Raw genomic sequence first — 11,459 nt, 5'->3', positions numbered from 1 at the left:
GGACAGGGCATAGCTATAGCTAGGAAATGCTCCTTTTATATTACTTTTTCAATTATGAAAGATGTCATTAATGCACTAGTATTATCTCATCTAGAGTACTGTTCAATCATTTGGTCAGCAGCTAAGAAGACAGATCTGAACAGACTTCAGTTAGTCCAGAATAAGGCAGCCAGATTAGTGTTAAGGTGTTCATGCCATACAAATATCGATAAAATGCATGATAAACTTTCTTGGCTTCCTGTACAAGCTAAATTATACTATGGCTTACTTGTATTTATAAAGAAAGCAATACAGTTAAACACACCACATTTCTTTTTCTGCTCAGTTGCAGTATCCCGATGAAATATATAATCATACTACACGATCTTCAGCAAATCGCAATTTAGTAATTCCTTGAGTTAAAAGCAACTTTTGAAAAACTCTGTTATATTTAGAGCATCTTTTAAGTGGAATAAGTTGCCTTGTGCAATTAGAGAATTGGCTTCTATTCATAATTTCAAAAAACCCTTAAAAGCCTACTTACACAGCTTTTAATTATTGTAAATATTGTAAGAGCGCAATGTCATTTGCAATGGAAATTTGTGTATTTTGTCTCCGTGTTATTGATATTTATATGCTCATATTTTCACAATTGTAAAACCTCACTGTGGATGTAAGAGCCAAATTATGTGGATATTTTGCATCCACTTTATTGTGTGATATTTTATTTGATGGTTTGGGCCCCAGGAAGACTAGCAACCACTGTTGTGGAAGGTAATGGGGTTCCTTATAAATAAACAATAAACGCTTCCAGTATTGCTCCGTCTCCAGCCTTGGTGGTGCTGTTCTCATATTGTTCCCCTGCAACTGAGAGTACACCTTGGCTGGTGCTGTGGAGAACAACTGGTTTATTCTCCTGCCTTCTATCTCTCTGGTGTACCTCTTCAAGGTAGGTAGGCTAGGCTAGCCCAGGGTAGGAGTCTTTGGCCGAGGCTATGAGTCTCTCCCTTTGAGATACAGTGAGGAGAGGGGCCCAGAGTACAGCTGCTGATCCTCCACAACTGAAGGAGCCAGTTGAGGTAGTTCAGGCATCTGACTACTAGAACTCCTGGAAGCTCCAATGTGAGGTATTCCTAGCATCCCCTGCCAGGAGGAAGCCCCAGGGCTTGCTGATAAGATTAACATCTCTCGGGTGGCTTGGGAATGTCTCCGTTTCCCTGCAAATGAGCTTGAGGAGGTGGTGGGGTGAGGGAAGTCTGGGTTTCTCTGGTCAGACTGCTGCCTCCGCAAGCTGAACCCAGAAAGAATGTTATGTTTAAACTTGTGCACAGACTGCTTTTGTCTAACAATAACGAGCCTTATTATTTCATTTAGAAAATTCTTACATTCAAAGCTGATTGTGGGTGAATGGCACAACAACAGGCCTCAGGATCTCGTCACAGTATCTCTGTGCATTCAAATTGCCAGCACTAAAATGCACCTGTGTTTGTTTTCCATAACATACGCCTGCCCATACCAGAACCCCCCAATGGGCCACTCAATACTCAACACTGACATCAGCAACCCACTTACCCACATGACACCACACACGCTGTCAGCCATCTGCTCTGAACAGTGAAAACCAGGACTCATCCGTGAACAGAACACCTCTCCAACGTGCCAGATGCCATTGAATGTGAGCATTTGCCCACTCAAGTCAGGTACGACAAACCGCAGTCAGGTCCAGACCTCAATGAGGACAACAAGCATGCAGATGAGCTTCTCTGAGACGGTTTCCTGACAGTTTGTGCACACATTCTTTGGTTATGCAAATCGATTGTTACTGCAGCTGTCCGGGTGTCTGGTCTCAGATGATCCTGGAGGTGAGCATGCTGGTTGTGGAGGTCCTGCGTTGGTGTGTGGTTGTGAGGCCAGTTGGATGTACTGACAAATTCTATGAAATACCTTTGGAGATGGCTTATGGTAACAGCAATGGGCAACAGCTCTGCAGTCAGAGCTGCAGTCAGCATGCCAATTGTACGCTCCTTCAAAAGTTGCAACATCTGTGGCATTGTGACCAAACTGCATGTTTCAGAGTGGCCTTTTATTGTGGGCAGTCTAAGGCACACCTGTCCAATATTCATGCTGTCTCACTGATTTAGAGAGATTTGTGAACAATATTTGAGAGTAATGGGCCTTTTGTGTATGTAGAAAATGTTTCAGATCTTTGAGTTAATGGAAAATGGGAGCAAAAACGAAAGTGTTGCGTTTATATTTTTGTTAAGTGTAATTGGATTCAATAATAATTAAAACAACAGACACAAAACAATTTGATACATGCATCTAATTACAGTGGGGCAAAAAATAATTTAGTCAAGGCAAGGCAAGGCAAGTTTATTTGTATAGCACAATTCAACAACAAGGTGATTCAAAGTGCTTTACAGAGACATTAGAAACAAAAACAAATAAAAAGCATGATTTAAAATTGATTAAAACAAGCAAATAAACTAACTAACTAATTAACAAACAAACAAACAAACAAACAAAACAGTATATAAAATCAAAACAGATAAAATCAGAACAGTAGATAAAATCAGTAGTTAAATGTAAGTTTTGAAATTTAAGCTTAAAGTGTGGATTTGGTGCTTTATTCAAATGCAGCTGAGAACAGGTGCGTCTTCAACCTGGATTTAAATAAACTGAGTGTTTCAGCTGATCTGAGGCTTTCTGGGAGTTTGTTCCAGATATAAGGAGCATAAAAGCTGAATGCAGCTTCTCCGTGTCTGGTTCTGACTCTGGGAACTGATAAAAGACCGGATCCAGATGACCTGAGGGATCTGGAAGGTTCATACTGGGTCAGGAGGTCATTGATGTATTTTGGTCCTAAACCATTCAGAGCTTTATAGACCAGCATCAGAACTTTAAAGTCTATCCTCTGACGGACAGGCAGCCAGTGTAAAGACCTCAGAGCTGGACTGATGTGGTCCACTTTTTTGGTCTTAGTGAGGACTCGAGCAGCAGAGTTCTGAATGAGCTGTAGTTGTCTGACTGATTTTTTAGGTAGACCTGTAAAGATGCTGTTACAGTAATCAAGCCTACTAAAGATGAATGCATGGACTAGTTTTTCCAGGTCCTGTTGAGACATCAGATCTTTTATCCTTGAAATATTCTTGAGGTGATAGTAAGCTGACTTTGTTATTGTCTTAATGTGTTTTTCTAAGTTTAGGTCTGCGTCCATCACTACACCCAAATTTCTCGCCTGGTTTGTGGTTTTTAGATGTATAGATTGAAGTTCTCTGGTGACCTGTAATCGTTTTTCTTTGGCGCCAAAGACTATTACCTCAGTTTTGTTTTTGTTTAGCTGGAGAAAATTGTGGCACAACCAGTCATTGATTTCCTCAATGCATTTACCAAGAGCCTGTACAGGGCCTCGGTCTCCTGGTGACATTGTGATATATATTTGTGTGTCATCTGCATAGCTGTGATAGTTTATTTTGTTGTTGTTTATAATCTGTGCCAGTGGGAGTATGTAAATGTTAAACAGTCAGTCAGCCACCGATTGTGCAAGTTCCCCCACTTAAAATGATGACAGAGGTCAGTAATTTGCACCAGAGGTACACTTCAACTGTGAGAGACAGAATGTGAAAAAAAAATCCATGAATTCACATGGTAGGATTTGTAAAGAATTTATTCGTAAATCAGGGTGGAAAATAAGTATTTGGTCACCTCAAACATGGAAAATCTCTGGCTCTCACAGACCTGTAACGTCTTCTGTAAGACGCTTTTCTGTCCCCCACTCGTTACCTGTATGAATGGCACCTGTTTGAACTCATCATCTGTATAAAAGACACCTGTCCACAGCCTCAAACAGTCAGACTCCAAACTCCGCCATGGCCAAGACCAAAGAGCTTTCGAAGGACACCAGGAAAAGTATTGTAGACCTGCACCAGACTGGGAAGAGTGAATCCACAATAGGCAAGCAGCTTGGTGTGAAAAAATCAACTGTGGGAGCAATCATCAGAAAATGGAAGACATACAAGACCACTGATAATCTCCCACGATCTGGGGCTCCACGCAAGATCTCATCCCGTGGGGTCAAAATGATCATGAGAACGGTGAGCAAAGATCCCAGAACCACACGGGGGGACCTGGTGAATGACCTGCAGAGAGCTGGGACCAAAGTAACAAAGGTCACCATCAGTAACACACTACAACGGCAGGGAATCAAATCCCACAGTGCCAGACGTGTTCCGCTGCTGAAGCCAGTGCATGTCCAGGCCCGTCTGAAGTTTGCCAGAGAGCACATGGATGATACAGCAGAGGATTGGGAGAATGTCATGTGGTCAGATGAAACCAAAGTAGAACTTTTTGGTATAAACTCAACTCGTCGTGTTTGGAGGAAGAAGAATACTGAGTTGCATCCCAAGAACACCATACCTACTGTGAAGCATGGGGGTGGAAACATCATGCTATGGGGCTGTTTTTCTGCCAAGGGGACAGGACGACTGATCCGTGTTAAGGACAGAATGAATGGGGCCATGTATCGTGAGATTTTGGGCCAAAACCTCCTTCCATCAGTGAGAACTTTGAAGATGAAACGAGGCTGGGTCTTCCAACATGACAATGATCCAAAACACACCACCCGGGCAACAAAGGAGTGGCTCCGTAAGAAGCATTTGAAAGTCCTGGAGTGGCCTAGCCAGTCTCCAGACCTCAACCCCATAGAAAATCTGTGGCGGGAGTTGAAAGTCCGTGTTGCTCGGCGACAGCCCCAAAACATCACTGCTCTCGAGAAGATCTGCATGGAGGAATGGGCCAAAATACCAGCTACTGTGTGTGCAAACCTGGTAAAGACCTATAGTAAACGTTTGACCTCTGTTATTGCCAACAAAGGTTATGTTACAAAGTATTGAGTTGTATTTTTGTTATTGACCAAATACTTATTTTCCACCCTGATTTACGAATAAATTCTTTACAAATCCTACCATGTGGATTCATGGATTTTTTTTTTCACATTCTGTCTCTCACAGTTGAAGTGTACCTCTGGTGCAAATTACTGACCTCTGTCATCATTTTAAGTGGGGGAACTTGCACAATCGGTGGCTGACTAAATACTTTTTTGCCCCACTGTATATACCTAAAGGGGATCACATTAAAATGTTTGAAACATATTCAACTTTTAATTTGACACTGAAGCACAACTGGAAGATAAAACACTTTCATTTTCATTTTGTAATATAACACCTACAAAAACGTAACATGCTCAGTAATTTTCTGTTCACAAACACACACACCCCTGTAGGAACTGCATTTGTAGCTTCACTTTGGCTCCACCTAATGGCACATTTGATACCAGGCTGTAAACATGTTTACATCTGGTCTTAAGTTGTTCATTTCCACACTGCCTCAAGTCTCCAACTGAACAGCTGCAGACTTTTGCACTTCAGTGTTTGTTTCATTTTCAGCCCTTGAATTTGTCTCTTGATCTAATGTCTGACTCTGACTCATCAATATATTTGTGGTAAGCTATGCATTAATCCAGGCGCATGTAAACCTGTTTCAGAGCTACTCATTACATGAAGCAACACCACTCCTACTATGGCCAGAGCCCACCTTTACTTCCCACAAGAAGTATTTTCATAGGTTTTATTTTCAATGTATTCAAAATAATATTTAAATAAACACATGACTAGTGTTTTTTCTTTCTAAATAAGTAAAAATTATTTACTCATTTATTAAATTATCACTATCACAATTCTGACCAATCACAATAGGCTATAACACAACAACTAGTACCTGTTAAATGTGAGCACATCTTGGCGCAGAGGCTGTTCAGTGGAAGATGAAGAAACTTTCCTTTAGGATACTTTATCTGCATTTTACTGCTGCAGTTGCTGCGTTTTGTAATGTTGGCATGATGGTTGACTTCAAGTCTGAACCTGCAGTAATAATTTGTTGTGAGAATTTTAAGTTTACTTTCTCTTTTACATGAACAGAAGAAACAACAATTTCATTAATTCACTGGTGGGGTTTCCCTTTTAAACTATGTTTTAATGTGCCTTTAGGTGGAGCCAAAGTGAAGCTACAAACGGAGTCCCTACAGGGGTGTGTATGTGTTTGTTAGCAGAAAATTACTGACCATGTCTTTCTAGGTTTTATATAGCGAAATGGAAATGAAAGTGTTTTATCCTCTACTTGTGCTTTAATGTCTAATTAAATAGTTGAGTATCGCTTCACATAAAGGTATAATCAACATTTCAATGCAATCTCCTTTAGGTTATTTATTCATTAGTTGTGAGAACAACTGTGAGCACTCAATTATTTGATACCCTTCACATATTTGTCAGCATTCAAGTTTCTATTTTTAACTGCACTGGAAGCCACTGAAGTGATGCCAAAACAGAAATTACATGTGATCAAACATTTGTATGTTTTCCCAGTATGTTCTCATGCAAGTTAGTGAAATTGTCATGTTTTTTTGTATTTGTTATTAAGCACAAAGTAATGCATTTCAGTAGGACATGTATTTTGTTTTATTTGTCTTTATTTTGTTGTATTTTTTGTTGTAGAAAAATCAGGGAGGTGTCACTATGACAAACATTATATTTTTGTAAATTTAATCAAGTAGAGTTTAATGTCCAACTCTAACCAAATAACTTTTATTTGTGTAACCATAAACTAACAAGACATTTAAATCAGCTGTGTTGGATCAAGGACACATCTAACTCCAGGCCTGGAGTTTCACACCTGTGAGCTAAGTAATCTCCAAAAGTTGATTTTGTTCATCTGGACGTAGTGTTTTCAGTGGGAGAAATGTTTCGTCACTCATCCAAGTGACTTCTTCGGTCTCAGCTGACTGCAGGTTTCCCCAATCTTATAAACAGTATTTGCATAATGACAGTGAACATTCCAAAAAACAGTATTATTACTATCAGGAATGTGTAAAATATCAAAAATATATAACAACATTATAATATATATAACAATACACGATACCAGCCATTAATCCATTAATTTCCAGTAGTTTTCCCAGTATTTTATTATACCTCCACTTCATCAAATACTTCTTCAACCTTGGAAAAATAACAAAAGTGTTTAAAGAAAAATAAAACTTTGTTTCTCACCACTCCATAAGAGAATAGTCATCACAGCAATACAGTACAAAAACTGATGGAGAGCCATTGTTAACTGCACCTCTGTCATGGTATAATTACATTTAAGTACCTGAAGATTATTCTCAGCTCCACCCAGTGCTCCACCCTTTCACTGTCGCATTAGCTTTCCAAAAAAAAAGTCAGGCAACTGGTGATGAAGTTTTGCTTGAGCAAGGGGTGAATAGATTATTTTTTAAATTACCCTTATCCTCTGAAAATGTTTGGGTGCTTTTTTGTATTTGCAGGGGATAAAAGCACATCCTTCTCATGATTGCAACAATCAATCAGAATCACTGCTAAAGATATGAGTAATACATACAATATTGTGCTGCAATCAGCCTCACCTGATTCTTATCACAGCCACATTCTGTTAATCACTTTAAATTCACGCATCTCAACTTCTCTGTGTTTGCAAGGGTTTGCATTTTAAAACAATATTCTTTACTTTCTGTTGTACTTGCCTGAAACAATTTTGTTTTGGGGGAAACATTGCCAAGAAGCAAAAAAGAAAAACACCAAACAGGTCTAGTAACATTTGTGTCATTACTTTCACTTTCATGTCTGCTACTAAGTACAATTCTGACACTACTTAGTACGGATGGTTCTGAATATGAACAGTGTTGGGAAACTTGTTCCATGTTGCCATTTGCCCACTTTAACAGCATCACTACTGACTTACTTAAACCATTAGACTATGCATTTTCGAGTAACCTTCCTCTTACATTGTTAGTCAAACTGCGCTGTGAAGTTCAAAAATGGCTGTTCTTTCTTTTTTTAACCCATAATATTTGCATTAATGTAGATTTGAAATTGATAACAATGAATCTTAATTTTAAAATTTACATATATAGGCTGACCTACAGGCTTCATTATGAAGGACAAAAGTGACACAGACTTCCCAAAATTTCTACATTACCATTGCATAATTCACCAGCAGGCAATAAATGCAAAAGGTGACTAGTTCTACTCATGTGATGACTCCTGCATGAAGATTATAAATAACATCTGTTTATGAGTCTCAAGTCATAAACAGTGAAGCAAGGGTTTTAGAACAGGTTTTGTGACTTTGATCAACTCAAACCACTTGTGTAATTCATTTGAGATCCTTTCATCCAAGTGGACATAACATGAATTGCTGAGCAGCTAAGTGCAATGTTTAACTTGCATGATGGACAGGAAGAGATTGTTGCATGCTGATGGTCTTTAAGTTAGGACTTCAGACTTCCAGTCTGTACAAAGGTGTATGCCCAGCAGCAATGAAAGTTGCCTGGCTTTTTGGTTCAGCTTATCTTTGTGAATCATGCTTTTCTGACATGAACTTCATGTAGAACAAACACAGAACACATCTTACTGATGTGATGTATATAATGTATGCACGAGTGTTAAACTCAAGTATTCTACAAAAAATTAAGAAATACGTCAAAAAATCTTAAGATCCAATGATTTGTTTAAAATGCAATAGATTTGGTGACTAGTACATATGTTACAAGAATAATTTGAAAATGTTTTCTTTTAAATATTATATAACTACTAATTTGAACAAAAATGGCACAGAGTTCATGATTTTCTCAAAATGTTTAGAAGGTACTCGAAATGTATTTCTTTAAGGTCATTATGTTGCTAGAACTTAACAAAGAGACTCTTAAGAACTTGGGGTGTCGTCTGGGCCATTTGACTAATGCTCAGGTGGCTGAACTTGAAGACCTTATCTCGAGTATTCAGGTTTGTTTGGTTATGTGCCTTCTCGTACAGACTGGGTGGGGCATGATATCGATGTAGGGGAGACACAGGCTATTTGCAGAGAGTTAGGGCACTGTTTATCGTTTGACAGGGCAACTGTGACTTACCTGGGTCGAGTGGTTGGGCAAGGGTGTGTCGCTCTGTTACAGCCTAAAGTGATGGCAGTTGAGCATTTTCCACGACCTTTCTGAGGGTGCTTTCTGCTGGTAACAAAGTACACGCTGTATACAGTTAAATGGATTCCTTGCTAAGTTGCCTGTTATGTGTAGTTCCCACCCTGGTTGATCCCTTGGACTTAAGTTTTTAGATGGAAATATAGTGGCTAGTCACCTTCTCAGCCCCTCTTTAGCATTCAAAGTCCTGATACATTTTGTGCTTGAAAGGCTTTCAGAATCATTCAGAATCAGCATACTTTATTAATCCCTGAGGAAATTATGTGGGTTACAGTCTGTTGCTGTTACAGTAAAATAACATAAACAAACTAGACTATTTAACAATACAATATGTTACAGATTTAAGAAATAGCACAATGTGTACAAATCACTCAATAATAAATATCAAGGATTGACAGAGGTGATAATAAATAAATATCAAGTATATTGACAGCAACATTATTGAGTAGAAAAGCGCGTGTGCAAAAAGGGTGTATTTATGAAACTCATTACATTGAAAAAAAATTGTTCTCAGTCTGCAGCCCCCCCTCCCTGGACACAAGCATTTCACTGTATGCTGTACTTATATGACTGTGTATGTGACGAATAAAATGTCAATTTGAATTTGAACTTGATGAACATGCTATCGTATAAACAGTGTGTTTTGAATGAAGAGATGAGAAAATCCAGAGGAAAAATGAACTGTTTAAAAGTGTCCAGAGTTTGAAATGTAAAACATTTATTCTGTAAAAAAATAATTTTCACTTTCTATTGAGCTTCTCTGAAACATTACTTTTCCTGGAGATATCAGGTCAGTATCAGGTTAAAAAAACAGGTCTAACAACAATTGCAACATTCCTCCTACTGTTTGTTTTCAGTTTCACCACAGTTTGTTTGGAACATTCACACAAAAAACACAGATACATTTTTCTACTAGGAAAAATGAAGGTTAACAAGAAATGTCAAGAAGTCCTTCTAGCTACCTCTGACTGGTATCAACAATGAAAAAAGAGCTTCTGGACCTGCTGCTGCACTACAACAAAGCATTGCAATGAAACATTGTGCCATAATAGATCACATAAAATTACCTAATGTCTAAATGACTGTTGTTGTTAAGATTCACTGTAGGCCTATAGCTTTCACAATAATATAATGAGCAAGTTAACAAGAATAACATCGTATATCAGTTTTAAAATAGCATTTGTCACACCCAAGAGAGTTATCTTCTTCACAGTTTGAAGATTTTATTTTTAATGTTTTACTTTTTACTGTCAATTCAATCAAGATTTTTGGATTCAGTCTTACATTTTTTGCAGAGGTCACACACACACTGCTGCCTCACAGCAAGAAGGTCTCGAGTTAAAAAACACTTACTGGCTGTGGTCTTTCTGTGGAGTTTGTGTGGGTGCTCCAGGTTCTCCAGCTTCCTCCCACAGTCTAAACACATACAGTTAGTGGGGGTTAGGTTAGCTGCCCATAGCTGGTGAATGTAGCACATAGGTGGAAATGGTTTGACTGTCTGTACAAGCCCTGACTGGTGACCTGACGAAGGTGTTCTCTGCCTTCTGTGGTAGATAGGATAGGCTCTAAAGGCCAGATGACTGCGATAAACTGGATTGGATGGCTCTGTTTTAAAATGCAAATGTATTTTTTGTCTACAGTCTCAGATCAACACACCCCTGCCCTCCAGCACTATCAGCAGTAACCCCTCAACAGCATCATTGTACCCCATTAGGGTAAAACATAGGCTATATTTGCTTTGCATTGTCCCCACCTGATGACAGTGATATAGTATGATGTGATTCCATATAATCTATTCAACCTGGTTCTATGTGCCCCTTTTTAACTTTGAGCACCAGCTCCTTCAAACATCTCTGCATAACCCTGAAAATAAACATCTCATAATGATAAAACAACAACAACAACAACAAAAACAACCCTAAAAAAAACATGCTTAAAGACCCAGGACATCACAGTTTTATGACATTGTCACTCAAAATGTTTTGTTCAGTCTCATTTTATAATAATCTTTTTCTGGTATATCTGTTTTAAACAAATAAATGCTTTTTTTTTTAAACAAACAATTCAGCTGATAAACAGCAGCAAAAGACGAACAAGACTGCATGCTTTCATTTATTTGTCAATTTAATAGGGATGTAACAAACTTAACATCAAACATTGGTTTGTGAAGTTTCATCTCTAAAACTTCATCTGTCCTGTGGTTCTTGCAGTTTCAAAATTGCACTGTACAGTCATACGTAAGTTTTCACCAAAGTTTCATTGTGTTGTAATACGTGTGGTCGAATTCAAACGCAGAACTTTGTTGTGCAAGTGATTTTATTTACAATGATGTTGAATTGTGCTATATACAAAGTCTTTCGGTTTTTCACAGTTCAAGAGTCTTTTATTTATAAAATCCAACAAGGGGGTTGATTCCATGCATCCAGGCTTTCCA

The sequence above is a fragment of the Maylandia zebra genome, linkage group LG3 (genome assembly GCF_041146795.1).
Source record: "Maylandia zebra isolate NMK-2024a linkage group LG3, Mzebra_GT3a, whole genome shotgun sequence".
NCBI lineage: Eukaryota > Metazoa > Chordata > Actinopteri > Cichliformes > Cichlidae > Maylandia > Maylandia zebra.
The sequence above is the reverse complement of the archived record's forward strand: the minus strand, read 5'-3'. Positions refer to the sequence as shown.